The following is a 12,449-nucleotide window of genomic DNA, read 5'->3' as shown; positions in this document are numbered from 1 at the left end:
GACCCTCTTAGAGACTGGGACTTCCACAAGCAGTGGTGGTCTTGCTCCAACAGCAATACCCCTGGTGCCAGCCAGGAACCCCGAACCCAGCGCACTCTGCACCCGCCGAGCCAGGCCTGTGCCCAAGTGGACAAAGACTCTGAGGACGTCCCCCCGGCAATTCTGACCTGGAATCCAGTGCCCAAGGACCCTCCTCGACGACCCAGACGACGCCTGCAGACTCAGAACCAGGGACCACTCCAACCGCGACCAGCAGGGGGTAAGATTTTCTGACGCCAAAAGACACCCCTGCACCCGGCGCCCCCCGGCACCTTGTGCCCACCTCCAGGGTGCCACCTATCCTCCAGGATCCCAACTTACCCCTCGAAGTGCTGGTCGCTCCCGAAGATCCTCCGTCCCGAGCCTGCAGCCTTTGTTCACCTTTCACGATTCCCATTGAATAACATTGAGCGCCCGACGGCTCAAATGCACCCTGCACCAGCCGCCCGAGTGCCCCTGGCTGTGCAACCTTTGTCCTATCCTACTTCCCCATTTGTCCTGAGCAAGTGAAGAGGAGCCCAGCTCCCACAGCCGCGTGGCCTGCTAGCCAGCAGCCGCCAATCAAAGGCCCTTTGCCTCTCGTTGGATAACATTGGGCCTAACTACCTCTGCACCTGGCTGCCCCTGTGACGCTGAGGGTGTACCTACTGTACCTACCTGACCCTGGGAGACCCCTGAGTCTATGCCCAGAACCTTAACTCTGCCAGTCGAGTACTTACCTAAAATCCGATAACTCACTTTTCATCCATAGGCTAACATTGACTGGTTTCACTTGGAAATTCTTCTAAGGTTGGAGTTTTGGAACTTTAAAATATTCACCTTAAATCAGCCGAACTACGAATTACTCACCTGTTATCAGGAGAGACCTCAGTGCTGCACCTTTTAGCCCAGCACAACCTGTGAAAAGTAATTCTAACCGTACTTACCAGTAACCTGAACTTTTTTCCATAGGTTGAACCTAGGAGTCCAGTACTGGGTTACAAAAGTAACGTGAACATACTTTACCTGCACACTGAATTTCCTTCCATAGGGTAACAGTGGTAATTTCAACTGAAAAAGTTTCTTAGTGTCAACTTTTAAAATACAATAATATTCCTTAAAAATCACTACTGTAACAAAAAAGCTTTTGCTTAACTGTTTACAGCTCATGTATTTATCAAAATGCCTTATGCACACACTAATGAGTTATCATACAGTTGTGTCTATGTCACAACACAAGTACATTGAACCAAAGCCAACAGAAACATAAAAGATTCCTCTGCACAATTTCGTTGTAGTTCAAAATGTTTAATTGTTCCTGAACCAGCCAGACAACTCTGAGAGATAAAAACCCTTTCCCTTGAGAGTTTACAGCTCATGTCCCAGGACTGAATCCAGGATCCAGCCTGTGGTTAGAAAAGTAATCTACAAAGTAATTAATTGCATTTAACTGAAAATTCCCATTGAGCACAGTGTTGCATTGTGTTTGAAATTGTGTTGCCTACTGCAACAAACTGTAACTATTGTATTCAAGGAGACTATTGCCTATTTGAAAAGTATTTAACTGAAGTAATCTATGCTGAGAAAGTATATTTTAATACCTTGTTGGTTCTAAAAATAAAATACCTATATATTTTGATACAAAACTATTGGCCTAGAGTTCAGTTATTGAGTGTGTGAAACCTTTTGCTGACTGAGTGTGTACAACAAATACTTTTCACTGTCCTCTGGAACTGCCTTATTGTTCGACAAAGCTACCACTTTGGAGAGTAAGGCTATATCTAGTTTTAGCATCTGCCATACCTCTGGAGACTGTGGACTCTGTGCACACTGTACCTTACTTTGGTCCAGTATATACAGAGCCACTTTCTTACAGTAAGTATATGTGACAATGTGTGTCCTTGCAATATCAGGTACACATTTTGCAGTCAAAATACATGTACTTACCAGATATAGCTCATTTCCCTAGGTCAATGGCCATGGAGCCAAACCGGTGGCAGCCTGTAGAAGGAACACAACTGAACAATTACTAGGGACATGTGTACCATAAAATTAAAATACAAATTACCATACCACGTGTATACTACAACACTGTTCCTAAGCATGCTCTGTATTAAAAGGGTTCGGGACCTGCATTTAGCAAGATAATGCCATTGCAATTGCCTACTTTGTCCTCACTGGTGTACTTTGGCCTTGTCAAAATTTGAGAAGTTAATTTATTTTCCCATGGATGGTCACTTTATACTTCAAGGTGATTAATGGGATTTCGGGATAGCACATGAGATGTTTGAAAATATGTGAAGCATTATAATGATTCACACAGTTCCTAGTTCCACTTTGTATAATAGTTTTTCATTCGACTCAAACAGTCTACATGACCGCAGAGCAGAGGAAGAACTGTCTCATTCGTCTTGAGCTGTACTGACGCATTCGCCTCATAGAAAGGGCATTCCACCAGGTGGTAATGGCATTTGTGGAGGAGAGGGCTGCTGGAACATGGGACATTTCACCACAGGGGCCAGCCACACATGCCCAGCCAAGACCAAGCTATGCTGAAGCCGGTTACCAGGGAGGTGCCTCAGACCCTTTGCCAAACACATCCACCAGCCAGCCCACAGGTCCAGCTGTGCCTCTGTCCCAACCCACTTGGACATAGTTCAACTTTCGACCTTTTGAGGAGGAAAGACATGTCCGACATGAAGCTCCAGGAGGCTGCACTGGAGCACAAGGTGGACACAGAAACCCAGTTATTCCAGACTCTCAAGCAGGCTGTTGACAGAATTGGGGAGCACATTTAGGCCACAGAGAGCCTTTTTGCCCTTACCCATGTTTCAAGTATTTGTTCTAATTGTACTGTTTTAATGGTATAATTTGGGCCAGGGATAGTTAGTGTACGCATTGGTTAAGTAATGTATAGTAGTTTTTTTGAGTTTTTTTTAAACCATTTTTATTATTTTGTGTTATAAAGAAAACATAGGGCGGACCATAATCATACAATACAGTTGTAGCAGTCAGCGGTTGAGACATGTGAATCAAGAATACAGCTGGTGATTACACAATCAATACGAAAGGACAGGAATTTCCGCACCGTATTGGGGAGACAGTATTGCTTAACACCCTATGTATAGTAGTTTTAATAGTTTAGGCAGAGTGGGTTAATGTTTTGGGTATAGGGGTGTTTAGGTTATTTAGTAGGTGGGGTGTTGGTGTTTAGGATATGGGTTTCAATACCAAACAAAAAAACAAAACAAATATATCGTTGTTTAGGTTTATATGTTTAGATGTAATTTATGTTGTTTTGTATGAAGATGTGTATTAAGGGGGTAAGGGTCTTGTTGTTTAATATGTCATGCTATAGGTATAAGGTAAGATAAGGTAAGATAAGCTAGTTTTAAATATTTTTAGGATAAGGTAGTGCAGTTCAGGTAGCATAGTTTAGTTTAGGTGCAGTTAAGGTTAGATAAGTAAGTTAGTGTAGTTTAGGAATTTTTAGGTAGATTAAGTTTTATCATTACATTAAATATAATTATTTTCTACATACAAGTCTACCACATGATTTACTGTGTAGGAGTTGGCATATCTTCTTAGGTTATGTTAAGTATTTGCATTTGGCTTTGCAAGCAGTGTTGGTAGGCATGTGTGACTAGGTGAAAGACCTATGGAGAAGAATTTGTCAGGTTTGTCATGGAATCACTTAAGACATCTACAAACAAAGTTGTGTACTTTAAGTGGCAATCTTGATGTGAATTGATAGACAGACCGAAACAGGTATTCACGTACTGTTTCTCTGTGTGTGTAAGTCATGTGACATGCATTGGAGGGATGGTGATGAAAACCAATTGTCACTTATCAAGGAGAACAACAATGTTGCGGATGGCCTTCAGCTGATTGCCAACCTCACTAGTGCCACTTTGGCAGGGCAGTTGTTCATGCCTCTGCCTCATTACACCAGCGATGTCAGCCAGTGACTGTTTGAGTCCACAGAGCAGAGAGTTGGTGCCTGTTATAGCAGCTGAGGTGTCCTCGGAGTCCAGGCCTGGGGGTGAGCTGGTAGGTGGTGATTGTTGGCTGGTGGGTGGATTCTCTGGAGACCCGGCAATGCTGTTGGCTCTGCCCGCAACCGGACATAGTGTCCAAAGGAGTCCAGGATTTTCTGGAAGGTCTCTTGGTCAAGGTTTGGCAGGCTGTCATCCTCATTCAGATTTTCATCCCGACAGGCAGCTGGTAATGAGGTGTAGCTGCAATGAGATATAGAAATGTTAACAGTGTTGTTTATTAGATGTTTACATGAGTAATCCGAATGACAATCTGACTTTTTAATATTTTACTCTCTATACAACATTGATGCATTGAATGTCTATGTTGGACCCGGGGTCACCGGTCCATCTAGGGTAGCCTGGCCCAAGTGGCAAGGACTAATCTCAAAGACAATTGTGTTGTGTTTGCGTCACACTCTTCACAGCAACCCAGCGCTCATCCACTAAAAATGACACTACACCAGGTTAGAAAAATATGGAATGCTTTATAAAAATTCTTTAAGTTATCTTATTCCGTCAGACATGAATTGTTTAAACACATCAAGCACTTCCACATCTGATTATCTGCATCATTAAAAACTCAACATTGCATTTAATTCAAGAACCATCTCTCCCAACGTCGCCTTCCTTACAGAAACATGGATGAACGCCTCATCAGCCCCAGATATCACCATTGCCATCCCGGAAGGATACAAGATCATCCGTAAGGACCGCACCGACCAAACAGGAGGAGGCATCGCTATCGTCCATAAGAACTCCATCCGCATCTCAACCAGCTCAGACGTCAACCTTGCTAGCGCCGAACACCTTCACTTCCAGATCCACACCGACCCCAAGACCACAATCAGAGACACACTCCTCTACCGACCTCCAGGACCCCGTGCACAATTCAGCGACGTTATCACTGACTTTATCACCCCACACGCCCTCCCCTCCGAGGAATACATTCTGCTGGGAGACCTCAACTTTCACCTGGAAAAGAGCAATGACAGCAACGCCACCTCCCTTCTGGACAATCTCGCCAACCTCGGACTTAAACAACTTGTCACTACGCCCACCCACATCGCAGGTCACACACTCAACCCTATCTTCACCTCCAGCAAACATGTCTCCTTCAGTCACACCACTACTCTCCATTGGACCGACCACAGCTGCGTACACTTTATCTACAATAAAACCACAACTCACAACCATCCTCAACCCACTCTGCGAAGAAACTGGAACAAAATCACCATCGACCAGATCTCCTCATCGCTTCTTCAAAACCCCCCTGCCCACTCCTCAAACCCCGACCAAGCAGCCATTAACCTCACCCAATGGCTATCCAACAGCGCCGACATCCTAGCACCGCTGAAAAAACGTCAAATCAAACTAGGCAGCAAAAACGCCTCCTGGTTCAACGATGATCTTAAGAAATCGAAGAAACTCTGTCGCTCCCTCGAGAAGGCCTGGAAAAAAGACCCAAACACCAGCACCAGGGACGCCTTCAAAAACGCCACCCGCATACACCACCAACTAATCCGATCTGCCAGGAAAGCCGCATTCAAATACCGACTAGACAACAACGCCCACAACAGCAAGGAATTATTCAACATCGTCAAAGAATTTACCAACCCCTCAGCCAACTCCAATGATATCACCCCCTCTCAAGCCCTCTGCGACTCCCTAGCTTCGTTCTTCCACAACAAAATCGCAGACATCCACAACAGCTTCGACAACCGACCCGGAGACCAACCCACCCAACCTTCTGCAGGACCTTCACCCCCCCTTGAACATCCTTAATGACTGGAACCCAATCTCCACTGAGGACACCATCCACCTGATTAACTCCATCCACTCAGGATCCCCCACAGACCCCTGCCCTCACCACATCTTCAACAAAGCAGACTCCATCATAGCACCACACCTCCGAGACGTCATCAACTGCTCACTCAGCTCCGCCACCTTCCCAGAAAGCTGGAAACACGCAGAACTTAGCGCCCTTCTGAAAAAACCCACAGCGGACCCCACCGAACTCAAAAACTACCGCCCCATCTCGCTCCTTCCATTCCCGGCCAAAGTCATCGAGAAAGCCGTCAACAACCAGCTCGCCGCCTTTCTCGAAAGCAACAAATCCCTCGACTCCTCACAGTCCGGCTTCCGAGCCAAACACAGCACGGAGACCGCCCTCATCGCAGCAACAGACGACATTCGAACTCTACTGGACAATGGAGACACAGTCGCCCTCATCCTCCTCGACCTCTCTGCAGCCTTCGACACAGTCTGCCATAGCACCCTTCTACAGCGCCTCAGAAACATCGGAATCCAAGGAAAAGCACTGGAATGGATCACATCGTTCCTCAACGGAAGAACCCAGAGAGTCCGCCTCCCACCATTCAACTCAGAGGCCACTGAAGTCATCTGCGGCGTACCCCAAGGGTCCTCACTCAGTCCCACCCTCTTCAACGTATACAAGAGCCCCCTCGCGGCCATCGCACGCCAACACAACCTCAACATCATCTCCTACGCGGATGACACTCAACTGATCCTATCACTCACCAAAGACCCTAACACCGCCAAAACCAACCTACATGAAGGAATGAAAGAAGTAGCCGAGTGGATGAAGCACAGCCGTCTGAAATTGAACTCAGACAAAACAGAAGTCCTTATCTTAGGTACCTCCCCCTCCGCTTGGGATGACTCTTGGTGGCCAGAGGCCCTTGGAAAAGCACCCATCCCAACGGACCACGCACGGAACCTGGGCGTCATCCTGGACTCCTCACTCTCTATGAACAGACAAGTCAACGCCGTTTCATCATCATGCTTCAACATTCTTCGCATGCTCAAAAAAACATTTCGCTGGATCCCCACCGAAACCAGAAAAACAGTCACCCATGCACTGGTTACAAGCCGCCTGGACTACGGAAACACCCTATACGCCGGTATCACCGCAAAACTCCAGAAAAAACTCCAACGCATCCAGAACGCATCAGCCAGACTCATACTAGACATCCCGCGTAAAGACCACATCTCTAGTCACCTGAAAAACCTCCACTGGCTCCCCGTCAATAAGAGGATTACTTTCCGCCTCCTAACCCACGCACACAAAGCACTTTACGAACTTGGACCCGAATGCCTCAACACACGACTTTCCTTCTACACCCCCTCTCGCCAGCTACGATCTTCCAACCAAGCCCTTGCTACCGTACCTCGCATCAATAAAACCACCATGGGAGGTAGATCCTTCTCCTACCTCGCAGCTAAAACCTGGAACTCACTCCCCACTCACCTTCGTCTCACTCAGAACCACCTAGCATTCAGAAAGAAACTTAAAACTTGGATATTTGACAAGTAATTCCCCACCCTTCTTCAAGCGCCTTGAGACCCTCCGGGTATGTAGCGCGCTATACAAATCTTTTGACTTGACTTGACTTGACTAGGGGAAAATGAATTCAGTAATTCACTTATTGCTCTAAATTTCAGGCAGTACTTTTGTGAGTCAAATAAACTTTAGCAGGAAGAAAACACTCTACACCAATTCAAAGATGCAAGATTGTGCATCACCACAGCCTGGAGACCATTTTGCATATTTTTGTTTTTAGTAACATTAGATTATGCGAGGACTTAGCAGGTGTCAGAATTATTTACCCCTGGTAAAATAAGTTCAGGCATTAATTTCAATCAGTATCATGCATTTGATTTGGTAACCTGAATGGCTCTGGCTTCTGCTTAACTTTAGTGACGAGCCAGCAGTAATTCTAGATATGGCAGATCACTAGAACCAGCATGGTAGTCCTGTCAGTTCAAGCTCCCTTGGCCTATACGTCAGCTTTTATTAAGGTTCCCGAAAGCAGACCATCCGCTCGGCTCTGTAGCGTTTTCTTTGTTTTCATGTCCCGCACCAGCCCCCAGATCCCTGCTTACTTGTGGCTTGAAGACTGGTTTATGGTTTCAAATGTTACTGGCAATCTCCGTTCTCGCCGTCAGACTTCCGGCGAATATTTCCTGCCCCCTGAACTATGAGGCAAGCCCACCCACCAGCTCTACTCGGGAGCAGAGGCGCCCCCGTGGTCACCTCCTGGTGAGTCTCTTGAGGCTTGGAAGGTTCTGCTGGCAGCCAGGCTTCGCTCCGTCGTCGTTCTGCCTCTCCCTGTTGAAGCCAAGCCCCACACACTGGGCCTGCGCAGGAGGGAGGACACTGCCGCACGATGCCGCCCCCTCTGAGGAGAAGGCCAGCCCTCTGCTGGGATTGCGCAGGAAGGGGAACACTACGGGGCGGCTCCGCCTACCCTGTGAGGAAGATCATCCCTCCACTTGACCTGCGCAGGGGGAAGAACACTGCATTCGGCACCTCTACCACCGCAAGGCTCTCCTCAGCACGGCGGTCGCCCGGTTGCCAATTTCCCCCTCACTCTAAGCAGAAGTCGCGGAGATTCACAGGACAGTGCCCCAGCCCGTTGACACAGCGTTCATTTACTCTCCACCGCTGGGCCCCCACGAATATGTTCCCAGGGATCTGCGACAGCTTGTCTTCCCAGCGCTCCCCAGCATAGATGATCCTGGGCAAGTAAGCGTTGTTTACGACTTTTCAGAATCCCTGTCAGGATAGATTACGCTGGATAGGAAGGGGGGGGACTCTTCTAAGTCTCCACTTTGCAGATGCAGCTAGGCGATGTCCCCAGGCAACCCTCACCCCTTCAGTTCCGGAGGGTCAAACTCTCCTAATGTGGTGACACCTGAGCTAGATTCATGAGTCGGATATCTAAGGTGGGGCCAGATCTATAGGCAGGGGGGGTAACAACAGCAGTGAGAAGGCAACCCCTAAGAGAAGTCAATCTCCCTCAGCGCCCTATTCCCCTAACTCCACAGCCTGACCTCCAACAGCCCATCATTGTCCTAAAATGGCCCCCCAGGTTCTGACCTTATATACCCTAGGCCCAGGTCACTAGAATGGGCCAGAAGGTTCTAGATCTCTCTAATACTAACCTATGGGCCAAGCTCTGAGGTAAAATTCTGACAGTTAACAGGCCACCATTTTGTGAGGGTGCTTGCCCTACCTCCATTTTGAAAGAGCTCCTGTGCCTCTTCATTGTATAGAAATAATGATGCACCCCAAGCCCTAAGGTCAACACCAAAAATATAGTGGACAAAAAGGGGGTTAGGAGGCAAAAAGGGGAAAAAAAGGGAAAGAATTAGGAGGGACCACCCAAAGGGCTGACAGGTCTAACAGTCTGTTACACAGAGGTATGGATTTCAAGTTGCACTGTAGTTGCCTTTCAGATGGCAGTATCTCTGCATACTTCATACAACCACTGTGTGACAAGGCTGACTTTTTGTCTCATGACACATATCGCAACACAGTTACACAGATCACTGGACTTATTTTACTGGACATATAGGAGGAGGTCAGGTCCACATCTGCCAAGGTGATTTGCAGTCTTTTTCATGATACCTATGCTAATTGTGTTCTGATCCCCAAGGATCATCCCTCAGGCCGACATTGTTCAACATCTACATGGCACCGCTCGCCCAGTCGCCCGACTACACAACTTCAACATCATCTCTTACGCCGACGACACCCAGCTTATCCTATCCCTCACCAAGGACCCCCTCACCGCCAAAAGCAACCTCCACGAAGGAATGAAAGCCATCGCCGAGTGGATGAAGAACAGCCGCCTGAAACTGAACTCGGACAAGTCGTAGGTCCTCATCCTCGGCTCCACCCCCTTGGCCTGGGACGACGCCTGGTGGCCGACTGCACTGGGAGCAGCACCGACACCCACCGACCACGCACGCAACCTGGGGTTCATCCTCGATTCAACACTCTCATTGACCAAGCAAGTCAACGCCGTCCCGTCCTCCTGCTTCAACACCCTCCGCATGCTCCCCAAGATCTACAGGTGGATCCCCACTGAAACACGAAGAACGGTCACCCAGGCCCTCGTCAGCAGCAGGCTGTACTACGGAAACGTCCTCTATGCAGGAGCCTCGGCCAAACTCCTAAAACTACTACAACGCATACAGAATGCCCCTGCACGCTTGATCCTCGACATCCCTCGCCACAGCCACATCACACCCCACCTGAGAGACCTGCACTGGCTCCCCGTCAACAAGAGGATCACCTTCAAGCTCCTCACCCACGCACACAGGGCACTTCACAACACTGGACTGGCATACCTCAACAGACGACTCACATTCTACACCAAGAACTGCCAACTCCGCTCTGCCGACCTCGCCCTCGCCACTGTCCCCCGCACCCGAAGTTCTCCCACCTCACCGCCAAAACCTGGAACACCATCCCCATCCTCCTACGGCAGACCCAGGACCTACTAACCTTCAGGAGGCTACTCAAGACCTGGCTATTCGAGCAGTAGCAGCACCCCTCCCGCCCCCCTCCTCCCAGCGCCTTGAGAGCCTCATGGGTGAGTAGTGCACTTTACAAATGTTCTGATTGATTGATTGATTGATTCTGATATATTGACTCCACTTCTAGTCACATTCCACTACTCTCCAAGATGCTTGTATTCCCTGTGGCCAGTATTCAGGCCACTGCTCCTCTGCAGGTGATGTTGATCTGGTCATGAATTAGTTATGATTTTGCGATCTGGCTTTAAAACTTTACACTATGGCACTGTGCAATGTTTTGCTGTTTTGCATGCATATTGTTCATTCATGTGGCCAAGGTTTGATTTTTTTAGCACAAATCCTGCACAACTCTACACACCAACCAACCTTGCAAGACTACAGGAATATGTGAGGGCATGTACTTACCATGTATTTCATATTTTTAACTACTCCTTTGCTTTGATTAGGTACACATTTGGCTCCTCTTTGTGGACAGTGGGCACTGTGTACCAAATCTGATGCGATGGGCCCTGTCACACTAGGTAGGTTGCTAGCGCTGACACTAACAACAGTTGTTAATTCTCAGAATTGGGTATCTGCATAGCATAACACATCCTTTGACTCAGGCCAGCTCACTTATAAATATACATGCCTACCCTGCCACTCCTCATTTTGTGCAAGTGATTAAACGTAATGCCATACAGTGATGTAACCCAGATCATACATTGACACTCATGTGCCTACCACACCATCAATATGTGTGACCATATCCAATGGACTGATAGGGCTGGCTGTTATTGAGGTCTATGAGTCAAGCAGTACCCCAGTTGGTAGTAGTGCCGGAATTGGTGACATGTATCTACCCAGGTTTGTAACATAACTGAGCACATTCAACTCAGTCTCCAAACATCGCCACTTCTGCCCCATGTGGAGGCAGGCTAATTTGAGACATATGTGGCATGGTGAGATAAATTCCCTTCAGAATTCCCACTGGCACATGCTACATCTTCAGCCAGGACCACATCACATATAGAAATTACAAGAAATTGGTGGCTAGTCCTCAAATTCTGCACTTCCCAACCTGTACACAAATTTGGGGAAACAAATGTGTCAAGACCTAACTCAAAAAGTAAAGAGTGTTTTCCTGGTTTTAACACCCTGCCACCCAAGGCGAAGTGGCCAGAAACCAGAAAGACCCTAGTTCAGCAGACTAATAAGCCAAAAAATAGTGAAGCACTCAAAGAAGTCCAATCAATATGTATTATAATCAATAAAGAATTGCTGTAAGCTAAAGTTGTGTTTGCTTCAATTTATTCTATTCACATTTCTTACATAAGAATTAATTATACACATCTGCCAGAAGGATTGGGGAGCTTTGTGCTTTACAGTGAAAAATTACTATTTAACAGAGTGAAGAGGAATGGGCTGTACAAAAGCCTAATTCTGCTTTTCTTCCCAAATTGTCTACTAGATTTCACAGAGAACATAAAATAATGTTATCAGATTTCTTTCATAATCCATCTTTTAAACAGAAAGATTTGTGACATCTACTTGATGTGAAAAGGGCAGTTTCTATTACACAGCGAATGAATGAATTAATGAATGAAACCCATTTAAAGAGCACACAGCTACTCCAAGGGAGTATTCAGGCGCAACTCTGCTTGGATAAAAAACAGCTCTTCACAGGAAGTTAAACGAGAAAAGAAGTGTTTTCAAATCTTTCCTAAAATGGGCCACACACTGAATTGAATGCAGAAAAGGCGGAAGCTCATTCCATGTTGTGCTTGCCATTATTGAAAAGGAACGACCTCTTGATGATACTAAACCAAACTTAGGGAGCCTAACAAACAAAGAAATGGCTGACTGCAAAGTTCTGGAGGGAGTGTACTGGAAAATTCTAACTTTTCCCAACAAAATGACACATTGGTCGCTAATACGGAAAAAACGGTAATGCAGGATTCTGACAGAGGATGATGCTCACTTGTGAAAAGCAGTTTTCAGGCATCCAGGGCTATGCATAGAAATTACAATACAAGAAGTATAGTCAAGAGAATGTCTGTGCAGACTGGT

This window comes from Lissotriton vulgaris, chromosome 9, assembly GCF_964263255.1.
Source record: "Lissotriton vulgaris chromosome 9, aLisVul1.2, whole genome shotgun sequence".
In the NCBI taxonomy this organism is placed as follows: Eukaryota; Metazoa; Chordata; class Amphibia; order Caudata; family Salamandridae; genus Lissotriton; species Lissotriton vulgaris.
This window is presented reverse-complemented; position numbering follows the sequence as displayed.